Source organism: Phyllostomus hastatus, unplaced genomic scaffold (assembly GCF_019186645.2).
Source record: "Phyllostomus hastatus isolate PE091 unplaced genomic scaffold, TTU_PhHast_1.1 phas_contig_29, whole genome shotgun sequence".
In the NCBI taxonomy this organism is placed as follows: Eukaryota; Metazoa; Chordata; class Mammalia; order Chiroptera; family Phyllostomidae; genus Phyllostomus; species Phyllostomus hastatus.
In genome coordinates, this window is record NW_025333835.1 from 7,969,996 (window position 1) to 7,997,878 (window position 27,883).

General features: G+C 35.1%; 1 pseudogene; it reads right to left on the minus strand.

The window, feature by feature from the left end:
- Window positions 1–27,663, minus strand: LOC123818683 (annotated as a pseudogene).
- Between the last annotated feature and the right edge of the window lie 220 nt (window positions 27,664–27,883).

A 27,883-nucleotide genomic window follows, 5' to 3' on the forward strand; every position in this document is an offset into this window, starting at 1 on the left:
TTAGTATGATACGTTTGTCACTATCAATGAATGAACTACTACAAATGAACATCGATAAGTTAGTTCACCAGTGAGATGTCTGGGAATTTTCACATCCTTGCTATCAATTTTGCTGGAGGCGGCAATGACAAATTTCTGGTATCTTCTAGCAGAGGAGCTGGATTGAGGGTCAGAGGTTTAATCACAAGTAGCAAACCACCACTCAGCTGCTTCAGGAAAACCACCCTCTTGCCTCTGTGGCCCCAGTGAGGATGATCGGAATGGTCCCGGGAGTGATGCAGGCCTGCAGTTTTCTCATGTGCTGAATGATGGGTTTCTTGCCACCGCCCAGCAGCTTTTGAGGCACATCTTCAGTAGGATAGTAGCTAAGCATTTTTTGTCTTATAACCACTCAGATACCACCATTCTTGTCACCACCAACTGGTTTGGGGACAGTAGCAAGAACTTTCCCCTTCTTTTTCTTTTTAATACTGGGTTTAGCTGCTGAATACTTCCTCTTGTACGTGACCTTTGGAGAATATATAGCTGACTGGGAACAGCTGCCAATTCCTCTCACTATGACAAGGCTTCTGCTGCCATGGGACTGCCCCTTCTGAGGAGCCTTGGCCTTGAGGTTACCCTTCTTAAGTTGCCACCAGCATCAGCCTTCTTTGCTTCAGGTTTCTTCTCCTTAGCATTTGTTTCTCAGTTTTTTCACCGACTATCTAGTAAGATGTGAAACAGAACTATTTATTCTTACAAGTTTAATACCCTAATAGTAGAAACTAATATCTATGCAAATCTTTCAAATTTTGTAAAAGAAACTCAATATCTAGTCATTCATTTGATTATAGATGATCATTTTGTTAGGTTTTGTTTTAATATTCAATGATACACATGAAGCACATACAAGAAATTCCAATTTTATAATTATATTACATAACCAGAGATTGGGCTGAAAAATCATTTATTTCCACATTTTTACCTCAATTCAACTACCATTTAGAGAGTAATTATTATATTCCTGACACTGAATTAAGATTCTGGGTTACCTATATATAGGTAAAATGCTGAATCTACCTCTAAGAAGTAGACAGCAGATATTATACATATATGATAAATTTACTATTATAGTAGCCTCTTAATAAATGTCCACACTTTCATTGAAAGCTATGTTAACTTTCTAATATAGAAAATTTGATCATGGCATTCACAAGATTAACATATTTCAACAATTTTATTCTATATGTGGTAATATTGTATCTCCTTAGCTATATTGTATGCATTTCATTAGTGACCATGAGTATATTTCAGACATATCTGCCTCTCTAAACTCCTCCTTATTTCCCATATCTAACTATTTGTGCTTTTTCTATATTTCTTCATAATATTTACTCAAATTGAAAGTATTATGGGCCATTAAAATTATAGGAATTATATCTAGGATGAAGAGTTTTCAAGTGAAAAAATCAAGTACCCCTCTAGAGAACTATAACTACAAACATAAAATCTTTGTAATTTTTTAATTGACTTATTCTAACCTTCCATGAGTTAAGAATAGTTAGCTTCATATAGCTTATATTATGTGTTAAAGTCCAATTACTTTAAAACAGAGCAAATAGTGGGCCTCTTGGTTTGGTGAGATCAAAGCAAAAAGATTTGGACATGATCTACAGGACATGTCTGAAATTTATCTTTTAGTCATGAAAATGACTATCTTTTAGTCCTTAAAACGACTATTTAATCAGGCTAATTTGAATTTTATAGGGAAGATAAAGCCATGGAACATTTTTTCTTTTTAACAAAATTAAATGTAAATGACTACAATATTAAAACAAAACATGAAGCCCTGGCTGATGTAGCTCAGTGGATTGAGTGTGGGCTGCGAACCAAAGTGTCACAGGTTCGATTCCCAGCCAGGGTACATGCCTGGGTTGCAGGCCATGACCCCCAGCAAGCGCACATTGATGTTTCTCTCTCTCTCTATCTCCCTCCCTTCCCTCTCTAAAAATAAATAAATAAAATCTTTAAAAAAACAAAACATGATAAAAATAATATATAAATATGCAACAAACTTTTAGAAATAAGATAAATAATGTGATCCTTTAAATAAAAACCAAGTAAGTGAGGTAAACATTACATAAATAGCATTGTTTTGGAAACAATTGAATACAGAATTAGTTTGAAGAAACTGCAAAGAATGCCAAATAAAAGATATTGAAAATACAAACAAGAGGTCTAGAGATATAAAAGAAAATTTGAGATGTTATGTTTAATATTTGTGCAGTGAAAGATGAGAAAAATAGGGGTCTCTTTCCAAGCTCTTTATTTTGTTCTGTTCATTTATTGACTTTTCTGGAAATGCCACACCATGTAGATCATCTTTTAATAAACATAGAAGAAAGACAAAATCAAAAGATAATTGACAAAAAAAATTCTGGAATTGCAAAAAGCATAAATCTCCAAAATCAGGACACAAAGTGAACACAATGAAAGCCAAATAACATATAATTAGTCAAAACAATGTTTATAAAGATAAGTTCCTGAAAGCAGTCAAAAGGAAAAAAAAGCTAATGTACAATAATCAATACACAGACATTTACCTATTCACATTGACAAGAGAATCCAGATGACGACATAATAAAAGATCAAGCAATCAGCTAGAACTTCTAAAACATTTAATAGTATAAATTAAATGTAAATGTTTTAAGATGAGGATTAAAATTTTATCTTCAGCAGACTCTCAGTATATTAGATAAAATAATATATGTCTCTGAAGGAAAAATACAGAGTGGGTCAAAGATAGGTTTACAGTTGTTAGTACATGAAACAGTTTATTCTTATATTATTATATAAATTATAGTACAAATTTCCATATTAACAACTATAAACCTACTTTTGCCCCACCCTGCATTAAGCCCTGATGGACAGAGAGGGATTTAAGAAGTATTGGCCTAGTGACTTGGGTAAATTTAAATTAGCATTGGTTAGAAATAGAGTATTAATTATGATGGCAGTATAAGACAAGTTAGAAATACATTACTGAGTTAAAATAACATTTGAGAGAGAGTGTATTTCAGCATCCTTATTTTATTTTATTTCATTTCATTTTATTTTTTTATTTTTGTACCATAGAGTTTCTTTCTACTTAAGGAGTTCAATGAGTTAGTTGTCTGTTCACACAATTGTAGCACAAACTTGTTCTTAGAAGTTATTTCCTATGAAAATTACTGCAAATGTAGCATTTCTGTGCATCATTACCACAGTTGTGTTAAAACAGTATGTGTTATGGTAGAAAACACATATTTCAACTTCTATATACATATATATATTATTTTATTTTAATCATTGTTCAAGTACAGTTTTCTCCCTTTTACTCCCAATCCAGCCCACCCACCCAACTCTCCCCCTTCCCTCCCATTACCACCCTCCCCCTAGTTTTTGTCCACGTGTCCTTTAAATTTGTTCCTGTAGCATCTTTATTTTATTGATTGATTTTGACTGTATGAAATTAAGTAGTGGCAATAAAATTTTAAGTGTAACTTCAAATAGAGCAGAATTAAAATGTGTAGCTATGAAGCCAGATGAAGAAGTAGTAAAATATTTTACTGAATATTATTAAAGAGATGTTTTATGTAATAACTCAACTTCTTAAATGCAGAGAAACTAACAGATTGCACAGAAACAGAGATCGCATCCTGAGGAGGATTTGACCCCGTGATACTATTTGACACGTAGCCAATGAATATGAGTGGCTTTTAGAAACTCAAAATGTCAAGCAAATGGCCTTTGGAAAGGAATGTGACCTTCCCCAGACCTTTATTTTAGCCCCCTGAGATCCGTCTGGTACTTCTGGCCTTTAGGACTAAGCCACTAAATTTGTAGTAATTTGTTATAACATCACAAAAACAAATACAGTGATGATAAATATAAAATAATTACTTAGTAGTTCAGCAAATATTCACCACCATAACCAACAAAACATGAAGCATACAGTTAGAAAATAAAATTTTACTGGGCATAATACCTTCTAGGTCTATTCATGTTGTCACAAATGGTAAGACTTCAGGGTTTTTTTGTTTGGGTAATATTCCACTGTATGCAGTACCACCTTTTCTTTATCCATTTGTCTATCAATAGACATTTACATTGCTTATATATCTTGGCTCTTCTAAATAATGCTGCAATGAACATAAAGCAGCATATATCTTTTTGGATTAGTGTGTTGAATTTCTAAAGATAAAATACCCAGAAGTAAAATTTCTGGGTCATATGGAAGTTCTATTTTTATTTGTTTGAAGAACTTTCATACTGTTCTCCGTAGTGGCTGCACCAATCTGCATTCCCACTAACAGTGCTCAAGGCTTCCCTTGGCTTCATATTCACACCAACACATGTTATTTGTTCCTTTATAGACAACAGCCACTCAGACAGGTGTGAGATAATCTATCATTATGGGGTTTGTGATGTTGAACATTCTTTCATATTTCTATTAGCCATACGTATGTCCTCTTTGGAGAAATGTTTATTCACGTCTTCTGCCCATTGTTTTTTAAATATAATTTATTGATTATATTATCACAGTTGTCCCATTTCCCCTTCTCTATTCTCCTCTGTCTTGCATACCTCCTCCCACCCACATTCCCACCCCCCTTAGTTTATGTCCATGGGTCATACATATAAATTCTTTGGCTTCTCCATTTCCTATACTATTCTTAACCTCCCCCTGTCTATTTTGTGCCTACCTATTATGCTTCTTATTCCCTGTACCTTTCCCTTCCATTCTCCTCTCCCCTTCCTCACTGACAAACCTCCATGTGATCTCCATTTCTGTGATTCTGATCCTGTTTTTCTTGTTTGTTTAGTTTTTTCTTTTTAGGTTTCATTGTTGATAGCTGTGAGTTTGTTTTCATTTTACTGTTCGTACTTTTGATCTTCCTCTTTTTCTTAGATAACTCCCTTTAACATTTCATATTATAAGGGCTTGGTGATGATGAACTCCTTTAACTTGACCTTATCTGGGAAGCACTTTATCTGCCCTTCCATTCTAAATGAAAGCTTTGCTGGATAGAGCAATCTTGGATGTAGGTCCTTGCCTTTCATGACTTGAAGTACTTTTTTCCAACTTCTTCTTGCCTGTAAGGTCTCTTTTGAGAAATCAGCTGATAGTCTTATGGGAACCCCTTTGTAGGTAACTGTCTCCTTTTTTTCTTGCTGCTTTTAAGATTCTCTCCTTATCTTTCATCTTGGGTAATGTAATTATGATGTACATTGATGTATGCCTCCTTGGGTCCAACTTCTTTGGGACTATCTGGGCTTCCTGGAGTTCCTAGAGGTTTATTTCCTTTGCCAGCTTGGGGAAGTTCTCCTTCTATTTGTTTTCACATAATTTTTCCATTTCTTGCTCTTCCTCTTATCCTTCTGGCACCCCTATGATTCAGATGTTGGAATGTTTAAAGTTGTCCTGGGCATTCATAAGCTTCTCCTCATATTTTTAAATTCTTGTTTCTTCATTCTGTTCTGGTTGACTGTTTATTTCTTCTTTTTGGTCCAAATCATTGTTTTGAGTCCTGGTTTCCTTCCTGTCCCTGTTGGTTCCCTGTACATTTTCCTTTATTTCACTTTTCATAGCCTTTACTTTTTCCTCTATTTTGCAACCATATTCAACCATTTCTGTGAGCATCCTGATCACCAGTGTTTTGAATCCTGCATCTGATAGGTTGGCTATCTCTTTATCACTTAGTTGTATTTGCTCTTGAGTTTTCACCTGTTCTTTCACCATTTTGCGGGGGTGTTCAGCACACCTGTTATGTAGTAAGGTGTGGGGCCTTAGGTATTTGCCTGGTTGGGGCAACCCATGTTGCTGTGTTGTGGTGCTGTATTTGAGGGAGGGGTCAGAGAGGGAACAATGCAGTTTGTTCAACTCTCAGCAGGCTTTCAGTCTATTCCTTTGCTACCCACAAGCAAATTGTACCCTTCTGATGCTGATTCCTGTGTCAGTGGGTGTGTGTACATTCTAGGCCCCTTGTCTCTCCAGTAGACTCTCCTATGAGGCTAGTGGTTTCTGCCACCTCAACCCCCAGAGATTTTTCAGTTAGAAGTTTTGAAGCTTTATTTCCCCCGTCACTGGATCCCAGGGTTGTGCAATCTGTCTTTCTCCCCAGTTGTTTCTCCCAGTTATCTGCACACAAACATGGACCACTAGCTCTACCAGCAGCTGCCTCTCTGTGAGTCCTCTCAGCCTGGCTGACTGACTCCACTCCTTCTACTGGTCTGGATGAACGTGTCTTCTTTAACTCCTTGGTTGTCAGACTTCCATACAATTCAGTTTTTGTCAGTTCTGGTTGTTCTTTGTTTTTACATTTATTGTTGTCCTTCTTTTGATTGTGTGAGAAGGCACAGTGTATGTACCTATGCCTGCATCTTAACAGGAAGTTATACCATTTTTTAATCAGATTGGTCTGTGTGTGTGTATGTGCATTAATGTGTATATATTTGGGGCATTAAGTCCATATTGCAGGGGTGTCAAACTCATTTTCACCAGGGGCCACATCAGCCTTGTGGTTGCCTTTAAAGGACTGAATGTAACTTTAGGACTGTATAAATGTAACTACTCCTTAACAGTTAAGCAAGAGCTCAGCACTGCTGCTGGGTAGAAACAAGGTGTGAGGCCAGATAAAATAGGGTGGAGGGCCAGATTTTCCCCACAGGCCTTGTTTTTGCCACCTGTGCCATATTGGATATATCATTGGTAAATAATCTTGTCCTATTTGTAGGTTGTCTTTTCATTTGTTCATGGCTTCTTTTCACTGTGCAAATTTTTTTTTGTTTGATACAGCCCCATTTGTTTATTTTTCTTTTGTTTCTCTTGCTGGGGAGTTATAGCCCCCAAAATATTGCTGCGAGTAATTTAAAGGAGTTTTGTTTTGGGAGTTTTATGATTTCAGATTTTACATTGAATTTTTTAATTCATAATGACTTTACTTTTATATATGGTATAGGATATCAGTCAGAAAAAGACCAGTACATGTGATTTAACTTACATGTGTAACCTAAAAGCAAAACAAATGAAAAACAAAACAGAAATAAACTCATAGATACAGAGAAGTAATTTGTAGTCACCAGATGGAAAGTGCTGGGGGGGGGGGATGAGTGATAAAGGTAAAAGGGATTAAGAAGTAGAAATCCCCCCATTGTAATAATAGTCACAAGGATGTCAATTACAGCATAGAGAATGCCATCAGTAATATTATAATACTAGACTTATCAGAGTGATCATTCATGAGGTATGTAAACATCACATTGTACATCTGAAACTAATACAATATTGTATATTAACTCTAATTAAACAATAGATTAAAAAAAGAAAATGCAATTTTAAAAGAAGCAATTATTTACAACACTTCCAGAAATACAGAGTAGAAAAAATAAGCTTGACTAGACATGAGAAGTCCTTAGAAAAACACTGCTTTTGAGATTGCTAATTCTTTTTGAAGAAAACTTAAAACATCTAATCAATACACCCACATGTGACAGCACATTTTCCAAGTGCCAAAATGGAGATCTGAAACCAAAACTAACTGTGTGAAAGGAGGAAGTTAGACAGAAGTGTACCAGAAAAGGAAATGTGTTTCTTTTAGGAAGGCCAGGAAGACATAAAAGAACAATTTGCTTCAGGAACTGAAAAAAGCCTGTGTCTTGGTGCTACAGAGCAAAGTGGAGAACTTTGAGCTATAGCTTGTAGGGAAACCTGAAGCCAGAATTTGTGGGTATTTTATTAGTCTATGAATCAACTTCTGGAAATTAGACCTTATCTTTAATGCAGTGGGAATACATATTAGTTTTAAATAAGCAAGTGACCTGAAAAATTTTGCATTTTTAAACTATCCAGAAAGATGCTCTGTGCATTGAAAGTGGCATAAAGAATGAAAGCTGCAGACTCCCTTCATTCATTCATTCATTCATTCAGGCAAGCAGGCAGCCAGTCAGTCCAGTCTAAATGAGAGTCTCACCCTTCAGAAAGCTTTCATTTTGCTGGACAAAGAGACAAAAAGAGACACGAAACAAATGAGCATAATAATACATATAGCTTTGTAAATGGCAGTGGATGCTATGGAAGCAGGAAGGGGAATAAAAAGCATAGGGGGCAGGATGATTAAGAATGGTCCTGTTGATGAAGTGACATTTCTTAAAGACTTTTAGAAGATGAAAGTGAACAAAGATCAAGGGAGTGTAAAATTTTATCTAATGTAATTTTTAAGCAGAAAAATACTGGAATATACTGTACTTTAAAGTGCTCAGTATGTGGGGATAGCAATAAGTAGTGATTGCTGTACTCAGTTCTTTTTGGAATCCTCTGCATTTTTCATTTCTGATCCTTAAGTAAAGTTGTTCTTTTGGAACACTCTTCATCTTTATTCCATGCATTCTTTCCAACCTAAGTCATCAAAACTTCAGTTCTCATTTTGGAAATCATTTTCTCCAGAACATCTCCTTGACTTTTAGTTTATGACATTTGCTCAGTCTATGTAATTGTCTAAGACCTTGAGCTTCTCTTTTGCTGTCCTCATCAGAGTTACTACTCTGTAGTGGCTGTGATGCAAAGGACTCTGTACTAGACTCCCTTCATTTCCAGACTCAGCTTATAGACACAAAATGACTGCAGAGGTCTGTGAATTGAAAGAAAACCCTTTCCCTTATTTACAGCATTAAAAAATGCTTGTTTGATTAATATATGATTTGGGTACCCTTCCTGTCCCTTTGAATTAATCTGTTCAGCATTCATTCAACAGTTACTTATTTTTTTATTTTTTAAATATTTTATTTATTTATTTTTAGAGAGAGGGGAAAGGAAGGAGAAAGAGAGGGAGAGAAACATCAATGTGTGGTTGTCTCTTGTATGCCCCCTGCTGGGGACCTGGTCCACAACCTAGGCATGTGACTCCGCTGGGAAGCAAACTGGCAATGCTTTGCTTCACAGTCTGTCACTCAGTCCACTGAGCCACACTAGCCAGGGATCAACAATTACTTATTGGTCACCTGTAATGTATCAGGCATCATGACCAGTGTTGGGTTTGTAGTGGTGAATAAGATAAATATGGTCCTTTTCTGATAAATCCTCTTAGAAGTTAATAAGAAAGGGTACATATCCTTAACAACTACCAACATGCTCAAATTTAGAGAGGAAAGCAATTAAATTAGGTCATGTGTTTTGATTCAAAACTAATGTTACTGATTACTTCCTTGACTAGCACTGTGGCTGGAGTGACATAGGTGAATGAGACTCAGTTTTTACTATAAAGGAGTCACCATCTATCAGAAGATATTGATGACAGAGCTCAAGTGAATGAACTGTAGTGTGATTGTGTGACTTGCATCTGTGGGATCACAGAGAACCAACCAATGTTAACCATCTGAAGCTTTGGAAGAATTCACAAGGAGTTACATGCTATCTGGTTCTTGAGGATGGAACTGATTTATTATATGAGACCTCTCCGTGACATTCTCAGTGAAAAGTAGAATGAATCAAGACACCATCAGTGACTTTTCAGAATTATTAAGCAGCATTAATTTCCATTAAATATTTAAGAAACAGCATCATATTTTCTAAAATGTGTCAATGCTTAGTATGTAGTGACAGTTGCTATGGGAAATGTGGCTCTTATAATTGGGATTACAGATGAAGGTTTTTCTCATTTTCAGTCTTTTACAAAGGGGCATAAGAGTTACAGTGGTCAATACACAGCTCACAAAAATAATTGCCTGTTCTATAAATTAGTAAAGCACATGTAATTTTTTAAAAATTCCTTAAAAATAACTATTCTATTGTATTCATCCATTAATTGCTGTGAATTACTTTAACCCAAAGTCAATGCACAAACTCATCCCTCCTTCTCTATCGATTCAGCATCAGTCATAATTGTTTTTTAATTCCATTTCACTTAGAAAATTTAACTCTTTAGAGACTTGCTTCCATTATAGCACTGCTTCCTCAGTTAAAAAAGGTTATTAAGCTTATTTAAATCCCTGGTGCAGAGTACAAATTGCATGCAAAATGTGTTTATATATGCAATCTGCATTTTCCTTTGGAGTTCATGATCTTTTATTAGACAATCAAAAGGGGTCAAGACCTGATAAAGGCTCAAAAGCCCTTGAAATTCTTTCTTTTTGCATTTTCCAGTTTTGGCAACCTTGAAAAGACTCCAGTAGAATGTTTGCATGAAAGCAATAAAAGTTACCTTAAAATATTCTTCTTATATCAAGGAAAATTTATTTCTCATGATACCCGCTACACAACTCATTCATAGTTCCTGTCCTTATGTGTGCTCTATGAATTACCCCAGATTGACAACTGCTGATATCTGAGGTGAAATCCTGTTTGTTGTAGTATATCTGGTATTTTATACAATTTACTTCACATAGTTGGGCCCTCAGAGATGTGGAAAATTTGAATGAATAAATTATATGACTTTCTTTTTCTGTTCAGTATTGCTGGCTGAGTAAGTGTAGGGTGCAATATAAGTCTTAATCATGCTGCTTTGACATAATTTGTTTGGTGGTTACATTCATTCTGTAACATAAGCTATTTAGGCCACAGTCCCTGGTGCATAGTAAATGTTTGATGAATATAAATGCATAATAAATGTGTATCAATTAAGACAAAAAATCCATATCTGTAACTGCTTTTGTTTACTTAAAAACAAACAAAATGCTGAACATACTTCACCTTCAAGTATTCTATTATTTGTAATTCTATTTCCATTATTCATAACTCATTTTGTGGTTCTTTAATATTATAAAGTCGCCAGAGGGTTGTCTGAGCCGAAATGCTTGCCACATGAGGATAGGACTTCATTTTAACCAAATCAGCAGCAGTGAGTCTCAATGCATTTTCACCATAATTTAGGGCCTCTTTGAAGCATGATAAATAATCCTTGTCTCTGATCATTGTACTACCTGAACAGTGATATGTCATTCATGTCTTCCCATTGTATTTTTGGAACTTCTCAGGGGTGGGGGTAACAAATGTACAATAAATACATCACTTGATTACATTTATATTCCAGAAAAATTCAATGTGTTAGGGGGGAAAGTGGCAAACTTAAATGATGATGAGAATACTAGAGTGAAAAGGACATTTTTGACCACCCTCAGCTCCATCCCTCATTTTATGATTCAGAAACAAGGCTGAGATATGCTGACTATTTTCCTCAAGGTAATAACCAATTACTGTTTGATCTAGAATTAAAGCATATGCTGATCACTCATACAGTTATTCCTCAAACATGTACTGAATAATTACAATGTTACAGGCACTGTACTAGGCATATATTGAGTTAAAAGATAAATTTATGCTCCGAAGCTCTTTGGGACTCATAGAACTGACTGACAGTTTAGCAATAGTTACAATGCTGCATAAACAGGGCCATGGAAGATGCAAATTTAAGTCATTCTCTTGAGATTAAGAAAAAATGCATATAGGGGAGATTGAGAGATAAATAAATGTAATATAAAGGGAAACAACAGGAAAAGACTGCAAGAGCAATGCTCTGACCATAAGGAAACTTATAATTCAACTAATGAGTATGTGCTGGAAAACAAAGGGAATTTAAACAAGAAGTAATATCATAATGTAGTAATACATTTTCTGTTTAGAAAAGTAAAATATTTCTAGTTGCAGTATGGAGGTTAGGTTGGAGCAGAAAGAGACAAAAAGCAGAACAACAATTCATTAAGATGTTTTTGTAGATATTTAGTCAAAAATAATGAGGAGCTAGAAGTATAACAGTGATCATTGACATAGTAGATATTTAGGAGAATGAATAAGACTAATGAGTAAAAATATGGAAAAATGGGCAAAATTTGCCCCCAGGTATTGGCTTGGGAAATTGAGTAAAGGCTGAAGCTGTTCCAGGAGGCATTCCAGTCTTGTGCTAACTTGATTATAACAGTGATTCACTCACTGGGGCATGCATGCCCTTGTAAGAATGGCAGGGCCAAGGAGAACATTTAGGGTGAAAAATGATGCTTCTGTCTAAGCCACTGTTTCTTGTTCAGATATTAATAATTTAAAGCATTATTTTCATGCCAACATAAACCCAACTATGTATGAAATAGTGTGCCTTTATTTTAAGAAATGAAGCTTCAAAGAATTATGTAATTTTGTTACCTTAGACAGTCAGTGGAGCAGAAAGTCTTCCCCTTTGGCCAAGGTGGTGGCAGAGGGGGTTCTTACACTCAGTGCACTGAAAGCTAGAAAAATTAATGGATAGGGCCTCAAGTATGCAGAAAGCTAGAAAGATAATTGGATAAGGAAAAAAGCCCTCTCCTCCCTATCCTTGTAAGAACCTTGGGCCTGAGCTAGAAGATTGAGATGGTTGTTGAGATAGGAGTCCACCAATCTCCTAGGTTGTATGGTACCTGAATAAAACCTCTTTTCTTTTGCACCAGCACCTGCCTCATGAGTTTGGCTTCTGTGGTGACAGGCAGACAAACCTCCGTTTTGTTTGATCACAATTTGAAGTTTGTGACAAAGCAGGGATTCAGCTCATGTCTTACAAGAGGCACCCTGGTATGTCACAAGAATATTGCGTGTTTTTAAAACATGCAATACCTGACTATTTAGTCAGGGGCACTGACCTCATTTCCTTAGATTATCAAATAAAAAATGACAACAGCCAACACAACAATAGATGTTCAGTGTGAATGAATAAAAATTATACCTGTATTTTTATCAGATCAGCAAACAGTATATTTTTGGTGTGCTGAAGAATTATAGTAATTAGTTTATGTGTGCCATGAAGTAAAAAAAGTTGAAAATTGCTCACCTGAAGCAGTAGATCCTCCACAGATTCAGAGTATTGAAATTTCTCTGTCACTTGTGTTCTTTAATAAAAGATCTGAGAAAAGCTTAAAACAAGATACTTCATCACAATGGCTGAAAAATTTGGTTGGTCTGTGCATTTGTTGCTATTTTTAATACTATTTCCAAACTTGGGGAAAGTCATGTATATTGCTTTTATTGAGAAAAGGCCTTCTTACAGGGGTGCCAAATAAAATACAGGACATCAAGCTAATTATTGATTTTTTTTGTTACTATAAGTAAAACAGGCACCTTGTTACACAGGACAACCTATTGTTGATGGTCATTCCCTCTTTGCATACTGCAAATTTTTGTGCTGTTTTGAAACTTAATTTTATTTAAACCTCAGCTACCATTTTTTTGTTTTTTTTAATGAACAACTTTTAACAATCCTTTAAAAAATGTATTATCTATTTCCTAGAAGTAACTGGTATGTCATCATTTTGCAAAACTGGGGATCTGTTTTAACTTCCATGATTATGGTGACTTTGTACCCCTCATTTTGCATGGCTTGAGAAAATCTATTTCTATTTAATTAATTTTTTAACACATGTTCTCACAGAATTCCATAAGGAAATTCACATGATTCATGCATTCAACCTTGATGGTCTGGTTCCTTAAATCTAATTTCTACTTTACTTCTCTAACAAGCCACTCTTTTGCTACAAATCAAATCTAGTAATTCTAGTAGCAATAATAGTAATACTACTAATGCTATTCAAATACTCCAGTAGTATACGAAGAAAGTAAATAATCATTCTCAAGATGCTTATATTTCTCCTTAATTGCTTCATCTCAATCATAGACCAATTACTTCCTATAATTGCTATATGAAAACAAGTATGGACAAAAACCATATTTGATCATTTATGGCTGAGGCCATGCTATAATTTTTAAAATATGACTTATTGCAGTTTTAATGGTAAAGAAATGGAATTCAATACTGAAGATAATTTTCAATTTCATATGTATGAAAATTTCAACAGATTATATATAGAAACAGATTAAGATAATCTCTTTGATTATTTTCTTCATTCCAAGATTTTGACAATTTCAAGGTGGCAAGAAAGGTTTAATAGACACATACTTAGAAAATAAAAATTATATGCACATTCAAAATACACACAAATTGTAAGACATACCTTGATTTAAAAATGTAAAATTTTCCCAGTCAGGGTACATGCTTGAGTTGCAGGCCATGACCCCTAGCAACCGCACATTGATATTTCTTTCTCTCTCTCTTTCTCCCTCCCTTCCCTCTCTAAAAATAAAAATAAAATAAAATCTTTTAAAAAATGTAAAATTTGAAGTAAAATGCACATTTTTGAAGTTACATGTAAAATAATATTTATATAAGCTATTTTATTGGATAATGAACAGTAAATTATTTTTATTGTACTTGTTAATAGACAAAACAAGATACTTAGGGTATGTATTAGGAGAGACAAAATGTATCACTCTCCAGTTAACTCTTTCTCCTATGGCATCTGAATTTGGAGCCTTCACTTACACCTAAGCCTAACAACTTGTACTACGAAAACTTGATATGAGACACTTCTACAGCTCTTAATAAACTGGTGCTTTGATTCCAACATGAAATACCCTGTAAAAAGGAAGCTGTGTTTTGTGGAACAGGATTAAGGCATTCAAGGGTCTCTGACTTAATATGGTTTAATATTAACTAAATCCTCTCCTTTTATCTTTTCCAGTAACTAGCACATCTCATAATATCAAATTCATTTAACCGAATATTCATCATCGTTAATTACAAGAACCCTTAAATAAGAAAGTAAAACAATCATAGCCATAATCATAATAATAGTCCTACAATATCCAAAGTATTCTAGTAGATGTTATAGAGGATACAATGAAAAATAAAATACTCTGCACACTTTAAGCTGATAATTGCAATGGAAAGATAACTCATTCACATATGAACTCAAAGCTCTTTACTCTGAGATAGTATATGTACTAAAGTAATTGTGTACTACAGGGGAAAATGGCAGTTCAGAGAATGAAAATGGTCGCTGTTACCTGTGATGGACAGTGAAAGACCTGGAGAGCGTAAAATGTATGAAGAATTTCATAAGCAGGAAAGAGAAGAAAGAGCTGACATACATTCATGGACATAAAATAACATAAAACTATTTGGGGGAATTCGAGTAGGTTCATTTGTTTTTGTTGAGAACATGACAAAGAAAGACCACATCATGAATCTTGAGTCCATTCAAAGTATTCATTATTATGTTTTAAAGGCTGAAAGACTAGAAAATTGAGGTATTTTGACTGGAGCAGTCATTTGGTGACAATAGGGCATTGTGATACTTTGTTGAATAGTATTACTTAAGGTAAATTGGATGAGGTCAGATAGGCACCAGGAAACTGGCAGCAGAGAGCCACCTGAAAAACTACTATAATGGTTCAATAATACAGTAATAATTAGTTTTTGGTAATGAAAATATGAAAAAAGAAACAAGAAAGACAGGAAACTATGAAAAATATAAATTGTGACACTGGATTGTATATAGAAGATACAGGAGGAACAAAGATAACTTTGATTTTATTGTACATGAGTGATTGAGAGAATGGTAATGCAGTGATAGTAACAGGGGAATCAGGAAGTGAAATAAAGTTTTGTGGCAGTCAAGAATCAAGGAGTGTAGCTTTGGATAATCTGTAGATGGGATGACAGATATCTTGGTAATGGAACAGTACGTGGTTTGAAAGGTAAGATATTTTGGAAAAAAGCAAAGTACACTTAGGCTTAATATACAAATTTAGAAAATATAAGTCAGACAGAAAAAGATAAAGACCACACAGTATGATTTATTTTCTGGAATTGGCAAAAAAAAAGCCTAAACTGTTTGAAATAGTAGGAAAGTTGTTACCAGGGACTAGAGATGTAGAAAATGGTTGATAAAAGAGTACAAAATTACAGTTTTTAAAGTGAGTAATCGCTGAGGATCTAATGTTTAACAATGTGACTATAATTGATAAACATGTATTGCACAATTGAAATTTGCTGGGATAATAAGTTTCTTCACCAAAAAAGGGTGATATATGAGGTAATTAATGTATATTTTAATTAACTCAGTGGGGAAAGTTCTTTTACAATATATGCATATGTCAAACAGTCACATTTTGCATTTTAAATATCTTATAACTGTGTTTGTCAATTATGCCTCAGTGAAGCTGGGGGTAAAATTTTTTACAGAGTCAGGTGAAAATCAAAATTCTGTAAATTGGATTCATTATTCTCTTTATTGACACTGAAAAATTTGGTCAGGTGGGAGATTTTTCCATTTTATAAATTGTACAGGTGAGTAACAGGAACATTACTTTGCCCTTAATAACATTATTACAAATATCAACACATCATTTAATCATAAAAAATTTTGCAAAAAGAGAAAAAAAATTAAATTATTTTCCACAAAATACTTCAGTCTCTTTATAGGCAGAAGCAACACAAATATTTTGCTAGAACCCCCCCCCCCATATTTCATTCAGCTATATGGTTTCATGGTGATGCTCCTATAATCATGATTATCCTTTATTCTTTCTATGATTCTTTTTCCAAGAACTGATACTCATAGTGAGTGACTTGAGGAAATAACTTTCTTAGTGACAACATTGGCTTTAATTAAAAATGTATGACAGAAAATCCATCACTTCAGTAATACACTTACTTTGTGTCTATTAAAGATAGCCTTTGCTCCCAATAAACTTTTGTAGGCACCATTGTTCTCTAGTCATTATAACATAATTCTCTTAGATAGTTTTCCCTTCACATCAAAGTGAAATAAAATATGTTTTATTGTACTTTCCTTGAGTCTATTCAAATTATGAAAAGCATAGTGCTTATTAATAAAAAGTGAAGAAAGCAATGGTTAATATTCTCTGTCTCTTCCTTCCTGTCTGCCTGCTTCTGAAAATGATAATTGCAATTTTAATTGGAAGATGAGGCATATTTTATAAATGCCCTCTATGTGACATTTCCAAACTATATACATATTTTTTCATTATGAATCATATAGGAGCTATACTTAAAATTATTTTTTCAGTCATAATAAAAACATTTCTATTACTGCTATTGATTTAAACATTACGAGTTTCAAGATGCAGTATTTGCCAGTTAGTGAAATTTATGTTGCACACTTTCATAAGTTTAATGGCCAGCATTGCACAGAAGAATACTGCTATTATGTGGTTTTAAAGGGTATGCCTATTCTCATAAGTAAATGCTGTATAAACAAAGCTCAGCACAATCATCTGTTTTCATGTTTTTTTTAAATAAAAGATTGGATTTTTTAAATAAAAGATGAATGAAAATATATGTACAAACAAAAACAATGGAAGGGTTTAGTTAAAACAATGACATTTAAAAACATTTTTATTATTTATTTTTGTAGATTAACAATGATTTTAACATAGATTCACAGTAATATTCATTAAAATACACAGTGAAATGATTTTGAATGCATAATTAGTTTATAGAACACTGATGGTAAATAAAAGGACAATTAATTCTAGCTTCAGCTCTGCTACATCCCATTTAAATGTCTCTACTGATGCTCTCAGAATCATCATACCGCATAATGTATACATTAAAAGCCCTAATTTGGAGAATGTGATATGTCCTTTCTATTAAAAATATTAAAAGGCTGTTTCCAGATCTTGGCTATTGTAAATAACGCTGCTAGGAACATGGTGATGCATAAATGAGGGCTGTCTGGATAAAGTTCAGCCATTCTTAACATAACAGGAAGGTTTGCACCTTCTGAATCATTCGAATAGTTTCTGTGGAGGAATGTTCAAGCTTAAAAACATTTCTATTTATGTAAAGTACCACTTAGCTTAAATGTCTTGTACTTTCAATTATTTAGTATAAATAGGTACCTATCAATGCATGCTTTTGACTTTTTATATTGTCTTTTAAATAGTTTCCAAAATCTGTACAGATTCTGTGAAAAAGTGGGCTCCACCTAACAAGTTGTAGTAAATTTAAAGCAAATTTAAAACCCTTAATTTAAGCATAGAAACATGGTCTTTACCTTCACACAAATGTTCTGGACATTGAATACAATATTATATTTCTCTCCAACCACTTTACAATTTCTCAGAGAATTCTTATAAAGAAAAGTAGTCTATAAATATATTACATCAATTCTAAACATATACTGAGTAAAATATTCACCAACTGGTAGAACTTTTGATTTTTTTTAAGTTTTAGCTAATAGTGGAAATACATTATTTCATTCACATTTTTGTTTTGTTTTTTCTTTCATTGCTTTAAAATTATTTTTATGGGTTTTATTTACCTCTGTAAGAGTGAATTCTAGATCCCAAATCCCTGGGTGATACTTGGCTTTGCTTCATCTCTTGAATCAATAATAATATTTTGGTGACTTTTTTATTTTAAAAAATATTCATATTCAATTACCTGGTTTGGAAAACATTCAGTAGTAAGTGTTGAATGTCATGAATCCCAGAGATGTAAACATAAACTTTTTAAAACTGAGATGATTTTTGTTAAGTATTCATGAATTACAGTGATGAAATGGCTAGTTAGGTAAGTCACTTCCTAGAAACTAACTTCACGGTTTTGTAAACAGGGGTCTTCTGAAACTATTTAACCAGATCTTCTCATCACCTCAAAGTTTCTTGGATTTTATTAACAACTTTGCAAATGATATGCCTACAAGAATTTTTATATTTGAGTTCTGAAGCAGGATGTTTGAATCCATTCTGGTTTACTCTGTTCTATTTTCCTTGTTACTTGAAATGTCCTTTGCAAACTTATTAATTACCTTCTAACATTAACATATGTGATTTAATATGGTGTCTGAAATTAAGTCAACAATCCTCAAGTTAAGATGATGCATAGATATGCCAGATAATAGAGATCTATTTTTAAATGAGAACATTAGCTGATAACTGATCATTAACATGAATGAATTTTTTTCAATCAATATACTTGAACTAACCCAGGAAAACCCATGGTTGATAAATGGGACAGAGAGGAGTCCCATATTTAAAGCACCATGTTATTATAAAAGGTATAGCATGGATGTCCTGGTGACCATAAATTGGTGGCCACATTTGCCACTACAGTGCTGAGGGGTGGGTATGAAGGTGCAAAATGGTTGCATAGCTATCTGAGAATTATGGGAGTCCAAGGGTCAACAAAATAGTAAATCTATGTGAAGCAGCAACAAAAACTTCCTCGTTTTATTTTGTTTGTGTAGAAGCTGAAATAATCAACTTTGAATATCATGTGTATTGTTGTAGACTCTGTTATTTATTTGTGAAACTGTGACAATAAGATCATATAATCATTTCCTACTTTTCACCATTTTGACAGTAAGATTTTGTTTCTTAGATATAATCTTTAAAGATTGTACACCTAGCCTTATGAACAAGCTAATAATAGATTTTGTAAATTGTAGAAGATTGTCCTACATAGTGTTTTTACTCTGTCTTCATCTGAGTGTCTCTTTCATAAGTTTATCTACATTGCTTTGCATCTTTTGTATTTTACCCATGGGGACTACAGGGATGTCTCAAAATGTTCACTAAACTTTCTAACAGTTTTTTACATTGCCTGATCCCTAAGGAAAACTATTGTTGGGTTCTCTACTTCTCCATTAATTTTTTACTTATGCAAATTCAATAAGTCATTGGAGGCTGGAAATGATGACTATATTGGATATAAAGTAAAGCCCTTTCTAGTTAATTGAATTTTTCATTTGTTGTACTGCATTAAGAGGAATTATGTTAGCATTGAACTTACCTCAGTCTGAATTTGATTCCTTTGATCTCTTGCTTCATGGAATCTCTCTCTTCCTTTCTTTGAATGTTCAGTAAATGCTTACCATGCAGCTTTTTTTATCCTCTGACCTCAGCTAATTAGTTTTCTCCACTAGCATTATACTATAATAACTGTTATTTCTACCATTTCTCTTTAGAGTGATACAAATATAACAGTCTCTTGAATTATATTTTCACTGTATAACTACATAAAAATGTGAAACTTTTAGAACTGAGTAAAGCTTATATAATGCATGCAATGTAACATACCTTATCTGCTTCTCATCTTAAAGCTCCTAGCTCTTTATAGACAATATTGTCAACCTGTAAAATGATATTTTGAGTAGAGCAGACATTACAGTGAGTCTAAATTTAAAGTGAGAAGATTATCTATAAGATTGATCTATTGGAATTACTGATATGATCCAATGTAATTTAAGTAATTCAGGAGTAGTAAAACACTTCTAATTTTAAATTCAGAAGCATTGATGAGTTGGATTATTGGCTGAGGTACTTAGTTGATCCTGTTTCTTATCATCCTTGACTTTAGAGCCTGGCCTTTTTAAAATATGCTTCAGAAATCCATGTGCTCACAAGCATTTGTTTCATTACATTTGAAAGACTGTTACAAAGGTCTCTTAGTAATAAGTTCAAAGATACCCAAAACCCAGGTGTCAATATATACAATTAAGAGAAAGAACTGTGTAAAAATGTCACAGTGAATCAGAGGTTCCAAAGTGAATTTTTGGTGAAAGGGTGATAATATTCTAACAGACAAGTCATAATTTTTAAAAATCTTCTCCCCAGGATACATTCATTTATTTTACTGAGAGAGGAAAAGAGAGAGAGAGAAAGAGAGAAAAAAACATCAATGTGAGAGAGAAACATCCATCGGTTTCTTCCTGGATACATTTTGACTGGAGTGGGGATCAAACCTCCAACCTGGGTATATGCCCTGAGCAGGAATCAAACCTGTAATCTCTTGGTGAACGGGATTATGCCCCAACCAAGTGAGCCACCCGGCCAGAGTGGGGCAAGTTATAACCTTTTTAAAATGTGAATCCTTATTCACTGGATCCTTAGAGTTAAAGGTGGACAGAAAATAAAGTACTTTCCTTTTGTCTCCATGCTGTATTTGTTTTCAGTGTGTACATTTGTAAAGCATTTATTTTTGTTATTTTCTAGCAAGTGATACAAAGGAAATATAATAGATTTTATAGATATTAAACTCAACATCTAAGAAAAGTAAGTATCTAATTTAATCTTGCAAGTCTAAGCATAAACTAACTTTTAAAATATTGTTTTTTCCTTTCTTTTCTCTTTCCTTTCCTTCCTACTTTCTTTCTTTATTTCTCCCCCACCTCTTCCTACCTTAATGTTCTCTTAATATCTCTCTTTTCTTTTTTATACTCCTTTACTTCCTGAAAGATATAATAGCATTTAGCAAGAGTTAGGATAACATTGTTATTATTTATTAAAATCCCAATTTCTATCCAGTACTCCCTATTTTAGAGTATGTACGTATAATGTGTGCTTATAGTATGTACAACTATAGAAGCACACACACTCATGCAATATATAATTTTATGTATTCATAGAACTAATATTGAAAAACTACTGTCTCAGATTAAAGAATTATTTATAAGCTAAACTTTTGAAGCTTAGTAATTATATTTCAGCATTGACACAAACTATTTTTAACTGAGAAGCAATAATGGGTTTCATATTTCAATCTGTTATTTCAAAAATATATTTGTTTATTTAATGCTGTTTTCCAATTATATATTGTTGCTTGCTTGCCACTGTACTGGTGCAAGAGAGATATAATGCTTCATCTGTATGTTGTTTTGAACTTACAGTATTTACTATTCAGCTGGAGGAAACAAGCCAGAAACTACTCTTTGATCTAGATCTTGTGGTAGAATTGGAATAATTATAAGAAGAGGAGAGGGACAGAGAAAGGGTCTTCAAAATTGGGGAAGAAGATTCAACAACTGAAAAGGGACTGGGATGACTGTGACATGATGAAGGACAGTGGGGAGAGTCCTGCTTTGAGAAAGGGCTGTTGGACATGGTGGGCAACACTCTGCACACATGCGCTGTGTCTGCCTCAGGGAGAAGCTCAACAGTCAGCCTGAGTGGTGGGTGTTACTGCTTAATGAGCAAACTTGTTCTACACAAAGAGGAAAGAACAGATAAAGAGTAGGAGGAAACCAACACTCAAAAAAAATAATAAAATGATTGCTGAATCTCAGAACACAAGAGAAGAAATAGCCTAAAAACAAAAAAGAAAGCAGAGTAATGGCAGGAAAATGAGGACACTCAGGGACCTGGCCCTACTTAGTCTACTTCTTTTGTTCATTGCAGACATCGCTAATCCATCCTAACACTTCCTGCACAGAAACCTTGCCAGTCTAGAACATCCACAAGCCAGTATACCATGAACTCCTAATCATTACTGGCAGATGAGATGAAATCAATATTCTGTCTTAGAAATGATGAATAAGGGTTAAAGAAGCATTATATATAGAGGTCATTAATTATACCATATTTACTTGCAATGATATAGATAAGTAATTTAATTTTTTCCCAGATATATAGTTTATTGGTTATACAGTAGTGGGAGAATATTTACCTAAACAGAGTTTATAAGGCTGTGTTGCTCAAATTCTGGTCTACAGATAACTGCCAGTAAAATCTCTAGAATTCAGAATCTCTGGATTCCTCTGCTAAAATATGCTGAGTGAGAGAATTCAGGACAGAGAGCAAAGAAGCTATATTTTTACAAGCACCTTGCATAAATCTATTACATAGCAAAGCTTTAAATATACAAGTATAAGCAGCACTCATCTGGGTAATGTTTCTGAGTATCACACTAAAACAGCCAATGCTGACAGAGACAACCTGATAAGGTTGCTTTTCCCTAATGATACTTATTTTTTTTTAGTTTACAGCTTTAAGAGACATTAAACATATTAGCTGAGATAACATTTAACACAGTGACTGTGTTTTCTAAATGGAAAAACAAATACATACATTTGTACAATACTAAAATAATATATTGATATAACTATATTGTTCTGGCACTGGCTTGTATAGCTCAGTTGGTTGGAGCATCGTCCCATAAACCAAAAGTGTTGGGGGGTTTATTCCCAGTCAGGGCACATACCTGGATTGCAGGTTCAGTCCCTGGTGAAGGTACATACATAAAACAACCTATTGATGTTTCTCTCTCCCTCTGCCCACTCTCTGGAATCAATTAAAAATTGTTTTAAACTATATTACTTCTGATGTTAACTATCAATAATTTAGACTAAATGAGTATGAAAACTTGGCCAGGCATAATCGGAGTAGGCTTCCTAATTGGACCCTCTTTCATTTTTGGCTTGCTGGTGTTGTGTCACTTTATTAGTTCTGTTCCTTCTGTTTATGAGTTCTGTAACCCTAATGGATTGTTGCCCATTGTGAGTTTCTAATAAAGACCCATTTAATTAAGTTGTGCTTGAATTTCCCATCTGGTGATACAAATCAAAGTACACCATCTAGAGTTGTGAAGGAGGGAAAATAGTTTCTCATAGATGGTCAGATTCAAGCCATTTCTTGTTTAACATCCTATTCTGACTACTAATAGTCAAGCCAAATCATAAAATTTACAGCTGTTTGTACTCTAAGTTTCTTTACTTTTTCCTTATATACGTTTTTCACCTTTTGTGCATTTCCTAACCTTTTCTGACTAAAATGCACTATTCCACCTTCATTTACCCCTTCCTTACATTTGCCTGTCTAGATGAAATATTAACAACCTATGGCTATCTTTAATGTGTTACTATATCTCTCTGTGACAGTCAAGTACACCTTATTTCTCTTATAATTTGGGGAGTACAATTCCTTGTTTATATATGGGAGCAAAAGTAGGTTTTCAGTTGTGAGTACAAGAAATAATTTATTTTTGTATTATTACTTATTAATTATTATATTATTTTCCTCATGAAAAACTGTAAACCTACTTTTTCCCACCCCTGTATAAATATGTAGAAGAGCAAATTCTTTGTTTAGCCAGCACCTAGGTGTATACAGTAGGTACTCGATTATACATACCAAAATTAATGAATTAATAAATGATCAAGAAAGTCAGCTCTGGGAGAATTGTGTAAAAAGAGATTTCTTTTTGCCTACTTGTCACTGTAAAATGATCTTGCTTGAAAAAAATTTGCCCTGACTTAGACACAGAGCCACTCTATCATTCCTGAAATATAACTTTCTTACATTTGAAAAATATCAATTGATATTTTTGAAATTTGCATAGTGCCACTGTTAGCAGGTAAACACAAAGTGTAAGGAAGAATTATGTATTTATTTGTGACTTATTTATTTGTGACTCAATTACTTATTTGTGACTCATTGATATTCTGCCTAAGTACGCACATATGCATTTGTTTTAATTATTCTTTCAAGAAGTTTTAGGACTTCAGACGAATATGGAGGCATAAGTAAATATGGATTGCCTCTTTACACAACCACCACAAAAATTACAACTGAACTACAAAACCACTATCACCCAGAATTGTCAAAAAACTGAGTTATATGAAAGTCTGAGAACCAAGGAATTAAAGAAATCATATTCATTCAGGTGGGTAGGAGGGGTGGAGATACAGAGACACAGAATGGGCAATACTACATACATGGTTAAGGGATGAAAATCAGGAGGGATATCTCAGGAGTGAGGGATCCCAGCCTCACACCAGACCACCCAGCCCAGGGTTCCAGTGCCAGGAAGATAAGTGCCCATAACTTCTGACTATAAAAACCAGTAGGGGTTGGGGTAGCAGAATAAACGGGGATTCTCAGGCTTCTGCTTTTAGAGGGTCTGCAATGGACTTAGGAACTATGCAGGCTTACTCCCTCTGGGCTCCAGAACCAGGGTAGCACTTGAAGGGCACCAGTGGCATAAGGAGAGAAACTAAAGTGTCTGGCATCAAGGTGAATAGCAGGAGAGAGCTTCCTTCCAGAGAAAATTCCAGAGGTCAAGAAGTACACATTGTCTCTTTCCTGAGCCTTCCCCCATACAGAGCTAGAGAGTGGCACCATAACTGAGACTCCATCAACCTGGTTCACATGGGTTGCCCTACCCAAGTGATTATCTAAGGCTCCACCCCATCCAACTTACAGGTGTACTTTTCTACTTTAGGCCAGACTACTAAGACAGGGAGTCAAAGCAGTTCTATCTAATAGAAAGAAACAAACAGAAGGAGGTTGCCAAAATAAGGAGACAAAGAAATAGGGTCCAAATGAAAAGAACAGAACTAAACTCTAGAAAAAGAACTGAAAAAAATGGAGATAAGCAATCTAATAGATGCAGAGTTTAAAACACTGCTTATTAGAATGCTCAAGAAACTCATTGGGTACTTCAACAGCATAAAAAACAGGTAGAAATAAAGTTCACACTAAGTGAAATAAAGAAAAATTTACAGGGAATAAAGAGTAAAGTGCATGAAGCCAAGAATCAACTCAATGATTTTGAACAGAAGGAAGGAAACAATTCTATCAGAACAGCAAGAAGAAAAAAGAATAAAAAAAATGAGGATAGGGTGAGAAGCCTCTAGTATAATTTCAAACATAACAACATTCAAATAAGAGTCAAGAAAGAAAGGAGAACAATCAAGAAATTGAAAAATTAATAAAAGAAATCTTCATTAATTGGGTGAAAGAAATATACATATAAGTCCAGAGAGTACAAGGGTCCCAAACAAGATGGTTGCAAAAGGATCACAAAAGACACATAATAAAAAGTGCCAAAGGTAAAAGGTAAAAAGGGAATCTTAAAAACGGCAAGTGAAAAGTAGATAGTTACCTTCAAAGGAGTTCTCATAATATTGTCAGCTGATTTTTCAAAAGAAAACTTGCAGGCTAGAAGAGACTGGCAAGCAATATTCAATGTGATGAAGAGTAAGGACCTTCAACCTAGATTACTCCTATTCAGCAAAGCTGTCATTTAGAATTGAAGGGCAGATAAAGTGCTTCCCAGATAAGGTAAAGCTAAAGGAGTTACCAAGCCATCATTTCCAAGTCATTATTACATATGTTAAAGGGACTTATTTAAGAAAAAGAAGCTCAAAACGATGAACATTAAAATAGCAATAAATTCACCAATATCAACAATAGAGTCTAAAACAAACTAAGCAAACAAGCAAAACAGAATAGAATCATACAAATGGAGATAATTTGGAAGGTTATCAGTTGGAAAGGGAAAGGGTGCAGGGACGAAGAAGTACAAATCCGTAGGTACAGGATAGACATGAGGATGGTATGAATGACCCATGGACATGAACAACAGGGTAGAGATTGACTGTGGGATTAGGAGGTGGGATGGGCAGAGGAGAACAAAGGGAGGAAAATTAAGATAACTGTAATAGAACAACAATAAAATATTTAATAAAAAAGAACAGTATAGGGAATGGTAGTCAAAGTACTTATATGCATGAGCCTAGGCAGGAAAGATTGCTGAAGAGAATGGGAAGAACTAGGTACAGGAGGGGAAAGGGGGAAAATTGGTACAACTGTAATAGCATAATCAAGAAAATATATATTTTTAAAAAGAAGTTTTAGAGACTAAAGAAGTTAAAATGCCTAAAAATCTATGGAAACAAAAAAAAGTAGGAATGGACTATAGGATTTTACTTCAAGATTGAAAAGTGAAACACATTATGCATTTAAATGTACTCGAGTTTATTTTTCAAACCCTGACTGGCGTAGCTCAGTGGATTGAGCTCGGGCTGCAAACCAAAGTGTCCAAGGTTCGATTCCCAGTCTGGGCACATGCCTGGGTTGCAGGCCATGGCCCCCAGCAACCGCACATTGATGTTTCTCTCTCTCTCTCTCTTTCTCCCTCCCTTCCCTCTCTAAAAGTAAATAAATAAAATATTTAAAACATTTTATTTTTCAGAGCCACAATGTTGAGATATGCTGAGTCTACTGATAGGCATTAAAAAGAGTGATTTATTGTGGCTTAGTGAAGCTATTCCAATTGACTCTTTTAAAAAAGCTTATTGGAAACCCCATCCAGGTGCCATCTTGTAAAGAAGCATAAGGAGGGAAGGAAATCTGAAACAATGAGCATTTAACTGCAATAAGCTCAGTCATCTAAGGTATTATTTAACTCAACCCTGAAGAGAGGGTTGGACTTTACTATTTTACAGACATACACTGTTTAGCTGGGAAAGGCTCAGATATTATTGATTGTAACTTTTAACTTTTCCAATTACCTCCTGGTTGATGCAAAGGATCGAGTTAGATAGCTAAGATGGCGGCTTTGTTGGAGGGAGCGTAAACCCCTTCCTCTATGCAGGGGAGAGAAACTTGTCAATTGGCAGAGGAATGGAGCAAGGGGTCTAGGTTATCGCAAAATTTATGAAAACAGGACATCAAAAATTATAGTGGACATTGAAAAACCAGACGGTAAGGAGACTGCTTTAGGACAATAGGGACCCAGGGATCAGCGTGGGAACCAGGGGGGTTGCAGCCTCCAGGCCTGGTGCTCCCGGGTCTGCCTCAGGGCACCCGGGAGAGTGGAGTCGCTGCTCCCTCCCTGGACAATAGGGATTGAGCAGCACCAGGGGAGGCCTTGTTGCTTGAGGGCACACAGAGGGGAGTTAGACTAGGAGACTGTCACGCAGGGGCTGCAGGCACCCATGCATAGCCCTGGGAGGGATGAGTGCCCTTAGCCTGCGCAACGCAGCCAAGGGCATCCTGGACATGCGCTGATGCCCCCAACTCGGTGAGAGTGTGGTTCTGTGGAAGACCCAGGCCTGGAATCCCTGAACAAGGAAAGGGCACAGGTGTTCTCAGGTTTCTGGAGCCTGTGGTGGTGAACTCGGGGAAGCACGCACCCTTACAAGATTCCCGTTTTTTGCGCTGTGAAACCAGAAGGGTCGAGGAGCTTCAGAGGTTCCTGGAGCCCGCAGCGGGGAAATGGGTGGAAGTGCGTGCCCCTTCTTGATCCCTGGAGCTTGCACCATGAACCTGGAAAAGACCCAGGAGCTCTGTGGGGCCCCGGAGCCCAGGAGACCACTGCAATGAGCTCTGGAGAAAGTGCTTGGGAGCACCCATACCCACATCCAGGGTCCTGCAGGGGCACGTCAGATCGGCTCTGGGGAGAGCGTGCTGCTGGCCCTGGGGACAGTACCCCAGAGACTGACTGAGTTCTGACTGGGAAGAGTGAAAAGCGTTCCAAACACC